We start from the raw sequence: 13,887 nt of genomic DNA, 5'->3' as shown, positions 1-13,887 counted from the left end.
ACATCAGAAAAACTATAACCAGATTCAAATACAGAAAGATTTCCAAGTCAATAAACTGAAAAGTTAATATTCCTTCCTAGATTATTCATATCTCTTCTTCAAGAATAAGTGAATGACGGACTTCCAGGTTAAGATGGCTACAGAATAGAAGCAGCGTGCTTAATCTCTCCTAACCCACATACTCATGACTCCTCAAAAGGACAAAAAAAACAAATCCAGATGAACAAAGGGACCCTATAAAAGGGTGTAGCATTGAAGGTATGTGGGATTTGGGCATTTCCATGCTATAAGGGGGTGAAATAGCTCTCACTAAAATGCAAACTGGTCAACCTCCTCTTCCCCACCCCCCCACTCCTACCTACAGTGCCAAAGCCAGGACACAAGAGTTAGAGCAACGTTGAGGTATTCATTAAGTTCTTGGCAGCTACCTGGGATCACCAGGGCCTGCTCCTGAGAGCAGCAAGACTTAAGACCCCAAGAGGCAAAAGAACATGGACTTTGAACACAGACCTTGAGCACAGACCCTGGTCGTGGACCTTGGGTAAAGACCTAGTACGAAGGGGTGCCTGACTGTGGAAGCAGTGTGCTTAGACTCTTTAAAGGAGCTTCGGGCAGAGGAGCAAGCAAGGGGACCACCAGGAGGCCTGACCCTGAGAACAGCTAGACTTGAGACCCCAGGAGCCTAAAGAGGGCAGACCGTGGGCGTGAGGATAAAGCTGAGAGGGGGCAGCACTGTGCTGTGACTCGGTCAAAAACTGCTCCACAGCTCTATAGACAGAGAGTCGGCCTGCCTCATCCAGACTTCTGACTGAGAAAAATAAACATCATAATAATAATGGCAAGCCAGGCCTAAGAACCTCCAAAAAGAAAGATCAAGAAGAAAGCTTTGACACTAGATAACTTTTACACAGAAAAAATTCAGACAACAGAGCAGATAGCAGAGGAGAACAAACAAGAAATCACATCCAAAACTTCCCCCCAAAAAAGAAAATTGGTCACAAGCTCTTGAAGAGTTCAAATCTGAGATCATGAGAAAGATGGAAGAGATTTGGCAAGAAAAGTGGGAAATAGATCAAAAGGAAATTAACAATTTAAAAGACAGAAACTCCCAATTAGAGAAAGATGCCTCCAAATCAAAAGAATTGATAAGCAAATTGGAGACCAAAATTAAACAGTTGGAAAATGGGATAGACCAAACTGAAAAGGAAAATCAAAAGATTACAGCAGAAAATCAGTCTCTAAAGACCAGAATGGGGCAAGTAGAAGCCAATGATCTCGCAAGACGGCAACAGTTAATAAAGCAAAGTCAAAAGACTGACAAAATAGAAGGAAACATGAAATATTTCACTGAGAGGATGACAGATCAAGAAAACAGGTCTAGAAAAGACAATCTGAGAATCATTGGTCTTCTTGAAAAATCAGAAATTAATAGAAATTTGAACACCATATTACAAGAAATTATCCAAGAAAACTGCCTTGATGTTCTTCAACAAGAGGGCAAAATAGACATTGAAAGGATCCATAGGTCACCCTCTACACTAAAACCCTCAAAAGACAACTCCCAGGAATATAACTGCCAAATTCAAGAGCTTCCAAATTAAAGAAAAAATATTACAAGAAGCCAGAAAGAGACAATTCAGATATCAAGGTGAACCAGTCAGGATCACACAGGATCTGGCAGCCTCCACGCTACAATAAGTGAATGACAAATTGATAAGTCTAGACCATTCCTAAACTGATGAATACAATGAGTAGGATACAATATAATGAAACTTCAAAAGAGCTGCCTTAGAAACAGACTGATAGATGAGCATTTCCTTTCCTTTGGCCCCCTCTTTAAAAAGTTTGTCCATCACTGGTCTAGACAAAAAATACTTTTCTCTTTAGACTTTCTGCAGCCAGTTCCAAATTAAACCTATGTTGTAAAGAAGGAAACAATGAATTGAAAATTCACAGTATGGGTTGAACATAGGCATATTTTCAATCCTACTTTTATCAAAGACATAATAGTATCCCTGAGGCTAAGTTAGGGAAAAGGAAGAGTTAAAGGAAAACTGTTCTGATGACCAAATCCTCACAAGCAGAAGAGAGCATAGCACAATGTAAAGCATGCTAAGCCAGGAAAAGGGAATTCCAGGACTCCAATATCAAATGCTTCATTGTGGACAAGCCATTTACTTTCTTTAAGCTTCATGTTTTCTTGCCATAAAACGAGGGAGGTTGAACCAAATAGTTCATAAAGTCCTTTCAGCTCTGATATTCTACTCTTCTAAGATCCATTTTGTAATGTTTTTCAGAGCTATGAAATAGTTATAATGAAATACAAAACTGGTAAAGTCTAAGATATAAATAAAATAAGGCAAATTTCCACTAATAAAACACACCGAAATCACACCTAGACTATACAATTGGCATTCTTACCCTCTACTGAAAAACCAACAGATTAATATGGAATTGATGATTTACCCTTGTCTTCCTCTCTTCCTTCCACTACTCACTTGTTAGTCATGTCACTAAAGAGTAAAATTAGAAATGATAATACAAAGTAGAAAAAGCAATGCCCTTGGGAAGCAGGAAACAATTCTGACAATGACAAGCCATGTAACCCTAAGCAAGTCATTTAAAATCTTAAAGTCTCAATTTCCTCATCTATAAAATGGGGTAAATAAAAAGTATAGTCCCAGCAACATGGTGGGTCTATTTCTGAGGACCAGCCTACACAATTACAGAGAAGTTCATCACCAATAAGCTGAACACATGGCAACCTACTAAATTATAAAAAATGTAAAGAGGGAAAAAACCCATAACACCTTCAGTCTTGTGTGGTTCCCTTCTGTTTTGGCAGTAATACCTGCAATGGAAAAGCATGAAATGTACTGAGAATTAGATTTTAGACTATCTAAAATTTAATTTAGCTTTTAATAATGTAAATATAAAATCCTTCTCCAATTATCATTGAATTAACATAAAGCAGTGGTAGCAAATAATTATCTTATACTAATTGCTCATGAGACATATTTGCAAAAAGATCTTCAAGAAAATAAGTTTATGTACCAACATCAAATGTAGAAGAGAAAAATTTCAGAAAAAGGAAATTCTATGAATATCCTCTAAGTTATAAGATTTTCTAAATTAAATCAACGTATACTTTGTGAAATCAGATGATGATGATTGGCAAAAAATATAGCAGAAAGTATAGGTCAGAAGTAAGGAATTAGAGAAGCAAATGACTTGATCATGGAAGATTCATACATCTATATCATGAATACTTTTTTCCAAAAAAACATCAATTGATACTAGATATGAAGCTCTAATTAACATCACAGAAAATGAAATTTATTATATTTTGACAGGAAGAATCTTATTACTGATGTGTCATCTTTAACTGATTTAAATAAGACATTGATTTATAGTAAATATCATAATTAGTATAAAGATAAAGTTAGATGAAAGAATAATATGATGATGTAAAGTAAGTGAAACTCAATTCTGATTGATTTAAATTACTCATAATAAAAAGTTGGTAACTCACAGTAGAAATAACATCAACACCAATTATAATCATCTTAAAGAATTTTAGCTTCTGTAAATCAATTTCCTTAACAAGGAGACCAAACAAATCTAAAAAGCACATTAGTCAGCAAATACCTGACTTGTTTGCCAAGTAGCAATGGCATCTAAAGGCAACAGTAAGCTCATATAAAATCTTACAGAAAAAGATAAAAGATTATGAGCAATATTGCTTCAAGAAGCAGAGAAGTGACAGAGGCAAAACTAGTTTAACTCAAACTTGGCAAAAAACCCATGCAACATGATCCCAAAGGTATATGCAGATGAAAATGGAAAAGCAACAAAATGAAGAAAAAATTGAAGAGATCTGCAAAGATTTTATACAAGTCTTCACCATCAAAGATTGCAGTCTCTTACATGGATTCAAAAATCAATCACAGGGGCAGCTGGGTAGCTCAGTGGAGTGAGAGCCAGGCCTAGAGACAGGAGGTCCTAGGTTCAAACCCGGCCTCAGCCACTTCCCAGCTGTGTGACCCTGGGCAAGTCACTTGACCCCCATTGCCCACCCTTACCAATCTTCCACCTATGAGACAATACACCGAAGTACAAGGGTGTAAAAAAAAAAAAAAAAAATCAATCACAGATGTGTTTATAGAGGAAACCGAAAAAGTACAACAAACATGAAATGGTATTCATATTAGATCAAGTGCAGTAAGAGGAGATCCATGCTAGAGGCAATATTAAATGTGAGGGTTTTGAGGAACTGACCTAAAAGGTATATGAAAGAAGAGACTATTTCAGAGACATGACATAAATCTTCAACTTCACACACACACACACACACACCCATAGAAAACTACTGAAAGATTATAACAACCAATGACCTGTATACCTACTTTTCCATCCATACAAAAATTTTTATGAGAATCATCTAAACATGTATCGAGTTATCATTAAGTAACAGGAAGGCTTTCACAAGTGATATTGCATAGTACACCAAAATTAATTACATTATGCAGTTTCCTGAAGGATATAGAGAATTCAAGATCCCGTTGTGTTTACTATTTACAGATTATGAAAAAGCATCTGACATAATAGAGAAAAACATTACCTAAAGGCTCACTTCCAACAATGTCTCCCTTTCATACATCAAAACTTTTGTTTAAGGGGCAGCTGGATAGCTCAGTGGAGTGAGAGTCAGGCCTAGAGACAGGAGGTCCTAGGTTCAAACCCGGCCTCAGCCACTTCCCAGCTGTGTGACCCTGGGCAAGTCACTTGACCCCCATTGCCCACCCTTACCAATCTTCCACCTATGAGACCATACACTGAAGTACAAGGGTTTATAAAAAAAAAAAAAAAAACAACTTTTGTTTAAGATTCCTTGAAAGATAGAAAAGAAATAATGAGGTTCAACAAGCTTCAGATCACAAACATCAGGCAAAGCATAAAAACCAACTGTCAAAAAATATGATGGGAGCAAAGTCCATATAAAAAAAGAGATTCATTGTTAACAATCAGGTCTTACTGACGCTGTCTTGTGGGAAGCCAATAAGAGAATAGATAAAAATCTGAGACCCCTCTTTTGACACCTCTTATGATCCATGCCTTTTCTTATTGGAAAAACATTATAGAGTTATTGGAAAGTCCATACTCAGACCAGAAGCTACTGAGTTAACAATTTCTCTCCTTGATAATTAAGAAGTCCAAACCCTAAAAAATATATTACTTAGATAAGGATTGGAGCCAGACAATTTAGTCCAGACTATCTGACCAGGTGCAGATCTGTAAATCAAGGCAGAATGCAATTAGTAAACATCTCCATGAAATTTATTTCTGCTCCCAGAAGTAAACCCCTACTAATTGGTGGTTGGAATTTGGCCCTTGTCCTTGCACCTATATCTCTACTTTTTAGACTTTAATGGATTGTGTATGATTTGTAACCCCATTCACAGCTGTTATTCTTTCTTTGTGTTCTTTGTTTGAAACCAGTATAAAATAAAGTCCAAATCCCATTGCGTTAGAACAGCATGGGCTAACCACTAGTCTAGTTGTTCTCATTTTCTTTCTCCTGCTTTAACCATCCTATGCCACCACGCCGCTCAGGACCCCAAAAAATCATATAGAGGCCTGGCCCCTTATACTGTCTGCAACTGCCATTGTGCCATTTGTATCAAATACTGAAACAGTATTTTCTCCTGGAAATAATCTGTAACCACTCAAAAAAGTTGGTCTGACTATTCACATGGCTAAAGGGCAAGTGGATGAAGCTCATCTGGTGATTACAATATGGCATGCAATTAGATAGACAACCTACTGCTCTTCTCTAATGAATATATATGACACTGTAAAATGGATGAGTTTAACAGAACTTAACAGCAAGAAGAAAGTAAACTGAAATGCCTTTAGCAAATTACAAAGATCCTTTTAAATATTTTAAACTTTTCTAAGAAGTTACAATTAACTTTGGTTTTAATAACAATCTTCTAGTAGGGTGGTAGAGTCATGAGGCATCAAACATAAAACTCTCTTAAGAACTGAAAATAAGTATCGCATAAAGGGCAATGAAGAAATAGCAAGATATAAGCTATCCAAAGTGAGGAAGTTCAAAGAAGTGTATATAAATAAATACATACACATCTATTACATGTGTAAGTACAGTCTATTAGTTACCATTTGGACAATTATATGGCACTTTCATTACTTTCAAGACAAGTGCTGCTACAAAAGCCTCTCTCTCTAAAAGCATTATATCCCCACTGATACAAACTAACTACACTAGACTTGCAAGTTCCTCAACTGAAAATGAGATGAATAAGATGCATCTAAAGTATATTCCCATTACTATGAGATATCATATTCCGAAAGAATCAAAATTCTAACTGACCTAAATGGTACTTTAATAACTCATGATGGCTATAAAGATGTTGAAGATGACATTAAGATAATCAAGAAATTGCATCAAAAGATATCTTTGAGATGTTTATGACTAGAAAAAGATCAGCTAGACTGAAGACCAGAATATTCTTGGTAGAGCCGTCTAACTCTTGAGATATAAAAACCATAATAAAAAGCACAGGAAAAATCTAAGTACCTAAAATAAATATGTTACAGATTTAAATGTTATTTATTAGCATCTTCTACAGAAGGTTTGAAGAAACAGATGATCTAAAAAAATGGTTAAAATTATGGCTAGGGGATCACATGTATATTTCTATTATCCAAAGACCACCACTTGCTAAAAGATTTCAAAGTTAGCTGTAAGTCACCAATGGAAAAACACAGTCATAGAATTTTAGAGTCAGACACACTTCTGAGACTAGGTCAATATATAGGTCTCCTGAAACAAAATTCATTGCTCTTTCACTACTCAAATGAGTAGTGAGGCATCTGGAACATAAATTGTATGTGTATCTAAAACTACTACAAAAATAACATTTTGACAGTTTCTACAGTAGAAATAGTATCATGGAAAAGATGGGAACTCATGTTATAGTAAATTGACACAACTCAAATAATCCATTAAAAACTCTGTCAAAACAGGCAAATTAATTAAATGAACCAAGATTTTCTAAGACAAGTAAATTTAAAATAAAAAAAAGGGGGGAGGGATAACATACAATTCTTTGATACTTCAATGCATGAGATGTCTTCAAATGAGTGACTGACTTGGACAAACATTTATCAATTGCTTAGAATGTAGAGAATATATTTTTCTGTTCTCTGAAACTTTTGATGGCCGAACCTTCCTGGAAGGAGTCCAAAATAAGCCTAAGCATTACAAAATAGTGTACAGAGTGAGCAATATAAGGAAGTGGGGCTGGATGGCCATTTGTCAGGCCATTTGACAAGTATAGAGAGCATTCAAGCTTCAGACTGGCACAGAATAAAATGACCCCTAAAGTCTCTTGACTCTTTAAGGTTTTTCAATTTTAAGGTCACTCCCATGGTTTCATCTATTCTTTCCCTAACTATGGCTCTTCAATGCTGTATCTCCAGCCCTAATGTATTCCTTTAGTGCCAGATTACCATTTCCAATTGAACTTAATACATTTAATAAATCCAAACAGACAAGATGTTCAATTTCAACTTCAATCTCAAACTAAAACTAAACTCATAATTGCTCCTTTCTCTAGCCCCTAATATTTATCTAATATTTCTTACATCAGATGTGAAACACAAAGCCTACAATACTCCTAAGGTGGCCCACACTAGATTACAATGCAATTAACAAAATAAAAAATACACAACAAAACAAAGGTAATGTTATGATGTGGTTCTCTAAGTCAGTGTCCCTTCAGGGGTTCTTATGTAAGGGTCAACAGTCAGTTCTATTTGAGTTTGACTCCAGTCTTAAAGCTTATAATTTCCACAACTACCATTTCACCCAAACTATCACAAGAGCTTACTGGTCTTTTCCCATCAACACAAAAAAACAGATAGATTTGTGTTCAAATTGTACATATGTGAGTATGACAATTTGTGATCTTTTAACTTTTACATATGAAATTAAAGTTATAATGATAATACTCCAAAATGGAGACAAACTAAATTATCCTGATGCCCATAAACCTTATAGGCAATGACAGAGTTTCATACTTTCCCACTTTTCTAACCTATTTTAACTGTCAAGCAGTTAATGCTCATAGTATATACTGGTATAATATAATATAGTGGAATCTGGGACTTGGGACTGGACTTGAATTCCAGTCATTCCACTTACTACTTTTATGATTCTAGAATATCCGCCTAATCTCTCTGGGCCTCAGTTTCCTTATCTATAAAATGAGATTGAACTACATCACTTCCAAGGCTTATTAGCTCTAACTCTCTGACATGAAGAAGTCATTTACCATTCTGACTGCCTTCCTCTGGATGTTTTCCAACCTTTCAATGTCATCTCTTAAACACAGAACTCAGAACTGAACAGAATACTGTAAGATGATGTTTTGACCAGGCCAGAATGTTATTAGACTAATGAACTCTGTAATACTGGACACGCTTTCTAAATGCAACCTAAAATTTTAATTAAGTTCTTGATTATGGTATTATAAACACTAAGCCTACAATCCATTACCACCTCCCAGCTAAGGTTTCATTCAAATAATCTGTCATACATGAGGCTCCTCTATCTAGTACTTATAAAACTGATTTTTTAAATACCTAGAAGAACTTGCCTTTATTTATACTGAATTTCATCTTACTATAAATGGGTCAGTTATTTGGTCTGTCATTGACTGTGTATAGATCTAAAGCTATGTTGATGAAGCTGTGGCAGCATGGAGGGGGCTGCTCTTTTCCCCTTCTCCACAGCACCCAAGGACATTTTTTGTATGCCTTGTCCCTCTGTCCCACCACCCATTGCAAGTATTTCCTCCCTCTGTTGTCTGGGGTAATGTGAGAGGTAGGGTAGGGTACATAGGCAGCTTAAAAGTGCAGTTTGGGCATGTGATCTCAAAAACATTCGCCAATGCTGATCTAAGATCTTCCACTCAATGTGTTTATAATGGTGCCATTAGAAAACTCAATGGGCTTGTCATTTATGCCTTTATCCACTGTACTAGAGACATCTTTTCAAGATGATATTGAGCCATTAAGGACTGCTTTAATCCAAAGATTCAACCAGTTTCAAATCCACCTAAAATGTACTATTACTTAGTTCACATTTTTCCATGTTATTAACAAGAAGAGTATTAAGTCTTTTCCAGGTGATTTTGTGGGAGAAATAAAATTTTGTGGATAAACCTATTAAGATTTAACAAGGATGTAAGTGTAACTCTTTCATAAGTTAAAAAAGTCAATTCAACTGCAAAATAAGGTGTTTTAGAGTGCGGCAACAATCCATGTAAAAAAGATCTGTATATTTTAGATTTGAAAGCTTACTGAATGAGGCCAAAATTGTAACAAGATCTTAAGCAATGTTGATACAAGTATAGTGTAAAATCTTGAAGACTGAACAGATTTCTTTCAAAGAAAAAAAAATAAAGCTCAGCAACAAACAGTAGAGGGGAAAAGCAAAATTTAGAAGACCTAATTCAACTAGATCACAGTTATAGCACTTATAAAACTAGATGGAAAAATAGACATAATGTGGGGAAAAAGAATTTGCCAGTATTTCTATAGTGATCTAATCTTATCAATGGTCACTGTGCAAGCAACAAAGTTGTACTCCGTTAATGCCCAATGTTTTACATGACAGAAAAGATATCACTTCAGAAGATGAAATTAAGAATAGCAGCTAGATCTAACCAAACAAAAAGAGAAGAAATATATGCTGTTACATAAGTTGAAAGGAAGGCAGGGATTAATTTTCAAAATACTTAATAGAAAAGTTTCATAAAGAAGTTGTGATTTGGGGGAATTTTGAGACAGAAAAGACATACAAAAGCTCTAAACCACTTGCTCACTGTATCGATATTCCTATTAAGGATACTCTTGATGAAAACATGAAACAGGTAGAATTAAGTTTCACAGATAATTATTTACAACATCTTTATATACAACTGCTTTTGGAATAGAATACTGCTTAATGATTACACACAGATCTAAAAGGTTCTTTTCTAACACCTTTGCATATAGTCAGTTCTGTAATAATGCTTGTTTTGAAGATGCAAATTTGATCCAATCTGATTGATATATTAGGAAAAAATTCGAGAACTTAATTATGAGTTTATTTACATAAGTATAGTGAGAATGCATTATACTGTCCACAGTTCAAAGTAACTCATAAACTGCAACCCTTCAAAAGCCTACTTTCAAATGCAAAGATCTTTTTTCATGACAAAGTGCCATATTTATAGTGTTATCTTCTGGTGCAATAGGAGCTATGGGCAGAGGAGATTACGCTGCTCTCTTAGCTCAGGGAAAACTCAGCCACGCCCAAGACTTCACGTATCATTGCTATTTACTGTAATATTTATATTGCTTCTTACTTATTTAATATGTATAATATTGTCCTACCATTTTGATTAGGTTTCCTTCTTTTTCTTTTCTTAATATATCACCAATGAAGTTTTTGAGTGTTGCTTCCCTCATTTTTCCACAAGCCTTGTTTATTGTATGATTTAGCATATTATAGTGATTTTTTTAGGAATACATATTGTTACAGCAGAACTGAATATATTAAGATGACTGAAGACTACTCAGTAAAGTCAACTAGAAAAATAACTTCTATGATTTCTGACTATTAACACAAAATAAAAATAAAAGAGATAGTATTCAGTATCACAGAAGATTCCCTAGACAAAGTCAGAATTGAAGTGAGTTCTCTAGGTTTCTGTCTGTAGATGATACTGTACAGATTGCATCAAGTTCTGAAATCCTAATGAGTTTCTTCAATGGGATAGTCACTACCAAAAAAGAGGCTAAATGATACACACAGGAAAAATTAAACTTATGAAAAATACATAATGCCCAGATCATGACATCCATATGGCTATTCATCTTCCTAAGTTAGTCCATCAGTGTGTATATCTTGAAAGGCTCCAAAGATAAACAAAAAGGAATTGGAAGAGCAAGCTAGAATGGATTTAGAAAAACACTATGGAGTAGCGAGGTATCTTAGTGGATAGAGTCAGATCTAGGATCTAGAGATGAGTAGTCCTGAGTTCAAATATGGCCTTAGGTACTTCTGTGACTCTGGACAAGTCAATTAACCCAATTGTCTAGCACTTAAAACACTGTTCTGCCTTGGAACCAATATTTAGTATCAATTCTCAGGCAGAAGGAAAGAGTTAAAAAAAAAAACAGAAAGAAAAACCATATAGCACTTTCAATAATCCTAAATTTCCTTATGATTTAAGGAAATCTAAATTTCAGGTGATCCAAAGGACAATGGAAACAATAATGGATGTTTATGTGCTTCAAATGCATTATCACACTTAAATCTAACAACAACCATGAGGTGGAGACTACAAATTAATTATTCCATTTGGAGGATGAATAAACAGATACAGAACTGATCTGTCCAGGATTATATAATTACTAAGGGACAAGAGGAGATTTCAGCACAGGCCCCGACTCTCAGGGCAGCCTTTTAGCTCCTATACCCTGCTGTTTCTCTAAAAAACCATTGGTGTGTATAAGGAGGTGGCAACATTACTAAGGATTTGCAGATGTTGTAAATGACATTAAGGACAGATATGACAGGAAAACTTTCTTTATGAAAAGCCTCAACAAACTAGACTACGGAAGATGGGATCTATTTTGGTAGAAGTAATATCCACCCGGATTGGTTGATCTCTCGGACCCATTAAAGAAGGGTTCAGAAAGAGGGAGGTGCTAGTCTCAACATAAATCTGCCCTGCTCAGACCCTCTTTGTAGTCATCTGAACATTTATAGGTACTGTATTTCAGAAGTGATACTGAGAACTGACATGCATCCATAACATGTCCAAGGATGCTACAGGAACTAGAAACTGTCCATGAGGATCAGCAGGATGAACTGGGGAGGTTTAGAAAGAGATAAGTAGCTGTCCTGTGAAAGGGAAGATTAGATTTGTTCTGTTTGGCCTCATGAGGCATATTAGAAGCAAAGGATACAAATTAAGAGGGATACAGATAGACCTGACCAAAAATGGAATATGATGCCTCAGGAACTAATGATTTCCATAAAACAAGATTATCTTCAAAGTAGAATAGAAGTAGATGGATAGCCACCTCTCAGGGATATTGTAAAGGGTCTCAAGTTCTGACACAGGTGGAACTAGATTATATGGAAGATTCCTTCTAGCTGAGAATCTACAGTTTCTACTATGTTGCAACATATTGGATACCTCCCTCAGGATCTTTTTTAGGCATCTCTGTCCTTAAAATAAACAGCCCTGTACTGTTATGTCTTGAGTTTGTGCACTTATCTGTTATGGTCTGCTGGCATCCAACATTTGCTTTTGTCTGGCATTAATCATTGCCCTTAGCATGCCTACTTCTAGAAGTACCCTTCATTCTCCCCTTTGACCTTTATCCCCTCTCTTTCAATTCCCCTTCTCCCTTCTAATTTTTTGCTTCTAATATACTACACCCTAAGAAGGCACATAAATAGGTTTATGAGAAATATGCCTGTAATAATAGTATTACTTAGGTCCCAAGGAAGGAAACTAAAGTGGTGACCTCTGAGAAAAGTGCTTGCATTGTAAGTTTGGGGTCTTTTTCTACTTTTTCTCTTGTATTTAGCCAGATCCCAGGCACGTGGTAGATCATTAGGCTTAGCTTTGATTAAAATAATTTTATTCTTTAAAACAAAAATTGTAATGTCTTGGCACAAGCCATTTGGTCACCCACCTCTCTCGATATGATCTAATTAATATTCTGTCTTGATAGTATTCTCTTTTCACTTATCCTCATCTGACTATATCTGAAGTCACCCATTCTCTAGCTACTGTTCTAAGCATAAAAACAATCTATTGCCTTCTTATGCCTAAGGTTTTTCTCATTATGTAACCAAAGCACAAGCCTGGCACAATAAAAAGGGCACAACCTGAATGCAGTTTGGCCCTGTAACTTTTACCAGCATACTATAAAGAATGTCAACTGCCTTATCTGAGCCTCAGCTGAATTCTCTGTTAAAATTTAAATTGGGCTAAAAGACATCTATTATTTCTTCAAGCTTTCACATGGAATGATTAGACCCCTAGGAACAACAATGGAGTGAGGGCTTCTTCAAAAGAATCATCAATACAAAGCAATCTGCCCATGTATGACAAAAGAAGCAAAAACCCTATCAGTCCAAATCCAACCCAAACTTTCTCCCCAAGTTGGACTCCTATCAAACTTGAGTATATGTCCTACCCTGTCCCACTCTAGCTGTGTTTATTTTTTCTTGTAAAGATATATCACTTCGGGGACTTGATCTATAGTCAAAGAAAGGCTATATTAAAGCAAAACCAAATTTATAATTTGTCTAGATACCTGTGACAGCAAATACTCAAAAGACACCTTCTAAACTTCCTCAAGGTCTCAGGTATTGAGATAATATTCTTCTCTAAACCAAATTCTGTCATTACAAAAATCAGAATCAAAAGAGAAAGTAGGTCAGATAGTTGACTAACTAGACATAAATCTCCTCTACAACATCCCTAATAATCTTCTCCTGAAGATCTCCACCATTTATGTTGAAAATATTTCTAATGTTCTGATTAGTGCTATTCATCCACACAATTTCTCCCTGAACTGTTGAGTCTACCCTTTGATCAGAATCTCCTATTCTTCCAATTTACCCATTCCATCACTAATTCTGAACCTTTCTCTTCATGACTGCTACATCTTCCTTCTAGTCCACCAAGCCCTTTAGAAAAGGAATCAAGCCCCACATGAGATGCTAAGCTAGCATTTAGCTTTCCTCAATATGTTCAAGTCATCTGGCCTAAAAAAATTCTAGCCCCA

This window comes from Gracilinanus agilis, chromosome 2 (assembly GCF_016433145.1).
Source record: "Gracilinanus agilis isolate LMUSP501 chromosome 2, AgileGrace, whole genome shotgun sequence".
NCBI lineage: Eukaryota > Metazoa > Chordata > Mammalia > Didelphimorphia > Didelphidae > Gracilinanus > Gracilinanus agilis.
This window is presented reverse-complemented; position numbering follows the sequence as displayed.